Genomic DNA, 7,500 nt, shown 5'->3' with positions numbered 1-7,500 from the left:
CACCGGAGAAAAATCTGGCGCCGCAGGTGGTGGTGGTGGCGCTTCTTCGAAGCCCGCCGTAAAAAAGGCGGTCGCCGCCTCTCCGAAGGGAAAAGGAAAAAGCGGGGCCGCCGCGTCGTCCGTGGAGAAGAAATCGGCAGCTAAAAAATCCGCCGAAAAGAAAACCGCCAAAGGCGCCGCCGGAACGGCGGTAGCGGCGTCGATTAAAACCAAATCGCCTTCGAAAGCCAAAAAATCAAACAAGGGACCGACGAAGAAACCGAAAGCGCCCAAACCCAAAACGGCAAAATCGCCTCCCGTAGCCGCTTCCGGCAAAGTTAAAAAGCCCGTCTCGCCCAAAAAGAAGAAATGAACCGCCGAGAGAACGTCGATGGGTGTTTAAAAAAAAAACGAAATTTTCGAAACGGTTCTTATCAGAACCACAAAAAAAATCGCTATCGAATTCGTAACTATCTTCAAAGGCAAACTCGAATCCCGGGCGTCTCGGGGGTAAATAGAAAACGATTTCTTTAAAAAATATATATAAGTATAAATTTATTAAAAAATCTCGAAAAGGACTTCTCTTTTTCTTCTTTTTTCTCTTTTCCATTTCGTTCTCCCTACGACAAACTTATTCTAACTTATCCGCCGGCGAATTTTAAACTGCATCTCGTTTAACAACGAAGCGTAGTCGATTCCGACGACGATCACGCAAACATTAAGAGAAATATCCCCGCGAACGTATTTATATGAGAAGAAAGTCCGTTGACAAGCTCCTCCCACCGAAAAGCGAACAGGGGGCGGAGCTTGTTGACCGACTCCGTCGCGATATAAATACGTTCGCCGGGGTTTTTTCTCATTTCGATCGCGAAGACCGCTTTTCTTTGTGAATAATAATGCCTTCGAAAACCGGTGGAAAAGCCGCCGCGAAAAAGCAGAAGAACGAAAGCCGTCACCAAATATACCAGAGGTCGAAATAAAAACTCGTCCGGTTTTACAAAGCAACGGGGAGTGGGGGGGGTTCTTTTCAGAACCACTAATAATTTTTTTTAAAGACGTCGTTAGTTGCGAAAAAAAAAAAATCCAACCGGGCCGTTCTCAAATAATTAATAAATGAAAAAGTTTTATTTTTTATTTTCAATTTTTAACGAAATCTTAAAGGAAAATGATTTGTGGTTCTTAAAAGAACCGGTTTGTTGTTAATAATAATAAAAGAGATTATTATTAATCTTAAGCTCTCTCTCCCCTGATACGCCTCGCCAATTGAATATCTTTCGGCATGATCGTTACTCGTTTGGCATGAATGGCGCACAAATTTGTATCTTCGAAAAGACCGACGAGATAAGCTTCGCTCGCTTCTTGCAACGCCATTACCGCGGAACTTTGGAAACGCAGATCCGTTTTAAAGTCTTGAGCGATTTCTCTGACCAGTCGTTGGAACGGTAATTTTCGGATCAATAGTTCGGTGCTCTTTTGATAACGTCTAATTTCTCTCAAAGCCACGGTGCCCGGTCTGTAGCGATGAGGTTTTTTAACTCCTCCGGTTGCCGGTGCACTTTTTCTCGCCGCTTTGGTCGCCAACTGCTTTCGGGGCGCTTTTCCTCCGGTCGATTTACGAGCGGTCTGCTTGGTTCTGGCCATGATAATAAAACACGTTCGCGGACGTACTAGAACACCAAATCACTAACACTCGTCGACAGATAATGGCCGCACGAACGTCCGTCCGTTTAATTTGTACCCGAGCGTTTTCTCTTCTCATTGGTCCAATCGACCTTTATTGGGCGTGGCGAATTCCGACTCGACAAAACCGAAGCGCCGGACCGTTTTCGGTCAGTTGATCGTGGCACTTCGGACGGTTTTGTTTGTTATATATCGATCAGAGAACTCGGCTCGTATTAAAAATGACCGGTAGAGGGAAAGGCGGCAAAGGTTTGGGAAAAGGTGGTGCAAAGCGACATCGCAAAGTGTTGAGGGATAACATTCAGGGAATAACCAAGCCGGCCATTAGAAGATTGGCCCGTCGCGGAGGCGTGAAACGAATTTCCGGATTGATTTACGAAGAAACTCGTGGCGTTTTAAAGGTGTTTTTGGAAAACGTCATCAGAGACGCGGTAACCTATACGGAGCACGCCAAAAGAAAAACGGTAACGGCAATGGACGTGGTGTACGCCCTAAAAAGACAAGGTAGAACTCTTTACGGATTTGGTGGCTAAATTTTTCGTCGATCTTGCGGAAACACAAAAAAAAAAAAAAAAAGGTTCTTTTCAGAACCACAAAATACGTTCCAAAGATTATTCGTTATTTCGAGTATAATGCCCAACAAACCATTATCGAGTCGAGGTAAGTTTTGAATTTTTAATTTCTCCCCGTGTTAGTGTGATTATTAAATCTGTGAAATAAAGGAAACGAAATCTCAAATAGAAAAGTATTTGTGGTCCTTACAAGAACCGTCTTCCTTCCCGGCGAAAACTTTATTTAGCTTTGTTGTCGGTTTTCTTAGGCAACAGAACCACCTAGCGATCTTAACTTCGGATAATAATTTGTTCAATTCCTGGGATCGGCAATTGTAAATGTCGAGGTATTATACCGGTTTTCTTATAGTCCGAAAGAGAAAACGTAAAAAGAAGGAACGTTTCTTTTTTTTTTTTTTTTTAATAATCTGTTAAATAAACGAAACGAAATCTCAAATAGAAAAGTATTTGTGGTCCTTAGAAGGACCGTTTTCCCATCGTCTTCCCTCGCCGCAATTTTTATTTTGCTTTGTTGTCGGTTTTCTTGGGCAAAAGAACCGCTTGAATGTTCGGCAAAACACCTCCCTGAGCGATCGTTACTCCCGATAATAATTTGTTCAATTCCTCGTCGTTTCGGATCGCCAGTTGTAAATGTCGCGGAATGATTCTGGTTTTCTTATTGTCCCTCGCCGCGTTACCGGCCAATTCCAAAACTTCGGCGGCCAAATATTCCATTACGGCCGCCAAATATACCGGAGCTCCGGCGCCGACCCTCTCCGCATAGTTTCCTTTCCGAAGTAATCGGTGAATTCTACCTACCGGAAACTGTAAACCGGCCCTGCTAGAACGAGACTTCGCTTTCCCTTTGACTTTGCCTCCTTTTCCGCGTCCCGACATCGTTATTACCGTTAATAGTACACGCACGAACGTTAACAGCACAATGACGCTCTCGCAGACCGTGGGCGCGCTATTTATAGGACATGGGCATGGACCAATGGGATTAGCGCTTCGGCGAACGATGCCCGGGGGCGGAGCTTGTCGGCCGACTCGGTTCTCAAATAAATAGCTGCGGCCCGGTGTGGGCCTTGTCAGTCCGTTACTTTGCGCGCGTCTAATCGATTGTAGAAAATGCCACCGAAAGTAAGCGGTAAAGCGGCGAAAAAAGCCGGCAAGGCTCAAAAAAATATTTCGAAGAGTGATAAGAAAAAGAAACGCAGGAGGAAGGAGAGTTACGCAATTTACATTTACAAAGTGTTGAAGCAAGTTCATCCGGATACTGGCATTTCGAGCAAAGCCATGTCCATTATGAATTCGTTCGTAAACGACATTTTCGAAAGGATTGCCGCCGAAGCTTCTCGTTTGGCTCACTATAATAAGCGATCCACTATTACTAGCAGAGAGATTCAAACGGCCGTGAGATTGTTGTTGCCCGGAGAGTTGGCCAAGCACGCCGTCAGTGAAGGGACCAAAGCCGTCACAAAATACACCAGTTCTAAATAAATGAGCGTCGACTTGGAGAGTGTAAATTCACCAAAAACGGTTCTTTTCAGAACCACAATTTTTATATATTAATCAATTCGTTTATTCATATCTTTCTTTCTTATTTTTTTTTTTTTCGAATCATAGTTAGATAAAAGTGCTTATCGTCGAAATAAATGGCAGGAACCCGGTTTCGCGTTTATTTCGATTGACGTTTTTGGTTAGCAAAATTGAATTTTCCTATTTTTTTATTTAATTAGGTCAGTTCGTGTTGAACGTAGTTTTGATTACTTTTTATTTGAGTGTGCTTAATTTTGTTTGTGTTTGTTTAGTTTTTGCGAATTGTGGTTCGTTTTGGTGAAGTTTTGCATGTTTTTTTTTTTGGTTTGGTTGATTTGGGTTTGTTACACGGTTAATTTTGGTTTCTTTTGCTGAATTTTCGCTAGTTTTGGTTACTTTGGTTTATTATTTCCAGTTTCGGCCGCTATTGGTTAGTTAGGATTATCGTTAGTTTTGGGTTTGTTTAGGATAATTTTGGCTTGTTTTTGTTAATTTTGACTACTTTTGCTTAATTTTGCTTAGTTTTGGTTACTTTGGTTTATTATTTCCAGTTTCGGCCGCTATTAGTTAGTTAGGGTTCATTTCGGTTAGTTTTTGTGAACGTTTCCTATTTTTGCTTAATTATCGTTAGTTTTGGTTTGTTTAGGATAAGTTTGGCTTGTTTTTGTTAATTTTGACTACTTTTGCTTAATTTTGCTTAGTTTTGTTTACTTTGGTTTATTATTTCCAGTTTCGGCCGCTATTAGTTAGTTATGGTTCGTTTCGGTTAGTTTTTGTGAACGTTTCCTATTTTTGCTTAATTATCGTTAGTTTTGGTTTGTTCAGGATAAGTTTGGCTTGTTTTTGTTAATTTTGACTACTTTTGCTTAATTTTGCTTAGTTTTGGATAATTTGGTTTGTTTTGCCGAACTTTGGCCAATTTTGGTTTGTTATGATTAATTTTGCTTAGTTGTGGTTATTTTTGTTCCTTTTGGTTAGTTTTGTTTAATTTTGGTTATATTCGGTTAATTTTGGTTAGTTTTGCTTATTTTTGCTTTGTTTCGGTTAGTTTTGCTTATTTTTCTCTGCTCGCGGCTAGCGGCAAAAACCTTTTATGGGAGTATATGTTAAAATGAATAAAATAAAAAAAAAAAAACAAAACTCTCTTCCCGCTGGTCCGCAATATTAAAGAAGACGGACTTATAAATGTTTAATAATGAATTTATTAAATCGCGAGAAAAAAAAAATGCAAACACCCGAAATTAAAAATGATGGAGAGTATCGTCCGACAAAATCCGGGGACGGCGATTTATTTTTAAGTCGGAACCGGAACCGGCGGTCAGTTAACAAAAGTAAGTAAAGAAAAAAAAATATTTGAAAAAGTGCCCGCTTTAACCAAATCGAACGTAACCACGAGCGAAAGTTTCGCTCCGAACTTTATTTGCCCGCCGCAGCCGATATTCGGGTTTTCACGTGAAACGTTCGGAAGACTAAGGAATGGTCCGTTACCTATAATAGGTGAGATGGTCTCGAGCGCGACCGCCGCGTCGTGCGTATAGACACTTCTCCCTTCGCAGAGCAAAATGCTTTTTCGATCGTTAGATCGCCTTCGAGTCGACCGTTTGGCGCGATTAATTGGCTCGCTTAACATTTTCGTATCGTGGGTTCAATTTTTTAAGAAAAATTGGTTTCCTTCATCGGTACGGGAACGTAGACCGTTTTTCGTTTGCCATCGGCCCGTCTTCGTAGCAGCGATTGCTCGAGCGTTCGAAAACATTTTAAGGCTCCGCACCTTATACAGCTAGATCGCGAACTTAGCGGGTGTTTTAAAGTAAGATTTGGCACTTCGTGGTTCGAAAGCGGTCGCCCTATAATATTTTTCTTCCGAAAAATTTGCGATAACTCTCATCTAACCGAGCGAGTTTATATGCGAATCCGGAACGTTTCTTTCGAGAAATCTCGTGTCGCTTTCAATCTAGCGAAGAGTGATCGAGAGAATGTCCGAAAATTTCCGTCGATCGACGTTCGTTGCCCGAGGCACATCGGTTCGACGCGCGCCGCATTTTAAAGCTTATTATGCGCGCGCGAGTCGGATTGTTTGATCGCGCACTCACGTCGTCTCGATATTTATTACCAACAAAAAAAAATTGGACGGATCGCGTCCGAATAATAATAATAACGAGTGTGGCGTCGGGAACGGTTCATTTCCGTACTCGCACGCTATCACCGCCACACAAAGTGGTCGCGTCTGTTTCTATTTAAAAATAAAATAAACGCGTTTCGCGCGCGTAATTATTATTTTTAAAAAAGAGACTGTTTGTTGTCGTACCGCGCCCGATCGTCGTCATCCGTGGCGGCGGCGGCGGCGGCGCGCTCGACACGTAGAACAGCTCCCTGGTTGATCCTGCCAGTAGTCATATGCTTGTCTCAAAGATTAAGCCATGCATGTTTCAGTACAAGCCAAATTAAGGTGAAACCGCGAAAGGCTCATTAAATCAGTTATGGTTCCTTAGATCGTACCCACAATTACTTGGATAACTGTGGTAATTCTAGAGCTAATACATGCAAACAGAGGTCCGACCGGAGACGGAAGGAGTGCTTTTATTAGATCAAAACCAATCGGTGGCGGGTTCGCGCCCGACATCGTTCAACTTGGTGACTCTGAATAACTTTACGCTGATCGCACGGTCTCGCACCGGCGACGCATCTTTCAAATGTCTGCCTTATCAACTGTCGATGGTAGGTTCTGCGCCTACCATGGTCGTAACGGGTAACGGGGAATCAGGGTTCGATTCCGGAGAGGGAGCCTGAGAAACGGCTACCATATCCAAGGAGGGCAGCAGGCGCGCAAATTACCCACTCCCGGCACGGGGAGGTAGTGACGAAAAATAACGATACGGGACTCATCCGAGGCCCCGTAATCGAATGAGTACACTCTAAAACCCTTTAACGAGGATCAATTGGAGGGCAAGTCTGTGCCAGCAGCCGCGGTAATTCCAGCTCCAATAGCGTATATTAAAGTTGTTGCGGTTAAAAAGCTCGTAGTCGAATTTGTGTCTCGCGCCGCCGGTTCATCGTCCGCGGTGTTAACTGGCGTGCCGCGAGACGTCCCTGCCGGTGGACTTAGCCCGTTCACGCGGGCGGTCCAACTCAATCCTGCCGCGGTGCTCTTCATTGAGTGTCGAGGTGGGCCGGCACGTTTACTTTGAACAAATTAGGAGTGCTTAAAGCAGGCTAAAACTTCGCCTGAATACTGTGTGCATGGAATAATGGAATAGGACCTCGGTTCTATTTTGTTGGTTTTCGGAACCCCGAGGTAATGATTAATAGGAACGGATGGGGGCATTCGTATTGCGACGTTAGAGGTGAAATTCTTGGATCGTCGCAAGACGGACAGAAGCGAAAGCATTTGCCAAAAACGTTTTCATTGATCAAGAACGAAAGTTAGAGGTTCGAAGGCGATCAGATACCGCCCTAGTTCTAACTGTAAACTATGCCAGCTAGCGATCCGCCGACGTTCCTCCGATGACTCGGCGGGGCAGCTTCCGGGAAACCAAAGCTTTTGGGTTCCGGGGGAAGTATGGTTGCAAAGCTGAAACTTAAAGGAATTGACGGAAGGGCACCACCAGGAGTGGAGCCTGCGGCTTAATTTGACTCAACACGGGAAACCTCACCAGGCCCGGACACCGGAAGGATTGACAGATTGAGAGCTCTTTCTTGATTCGGTGGGTGGTGGTGCATGGCCGTTCTTAGTTGGTGGAGCGATTTGGTC

This window comes from Cylas formicarius, unplaced genomic scaffold (genome assembly GCF_029955315.1).
Source record: "Cylas formicarius isolate icCylForm1 unplaced genomic scaffold, icCylForm1.1 PGA_scaffold_210__1_contigs__length_25637, whole genome shotgun sequence".
In the NCBI taxonomy this organism is placed as follows: Eukaryota; Metazoa; Arthropoda; class Insecta; order Coleoptera; family Brentidae; genus Cylas; species Cylas formicarius.
This window is presented reverse-complemented; position numbering follows the sequence as displayed.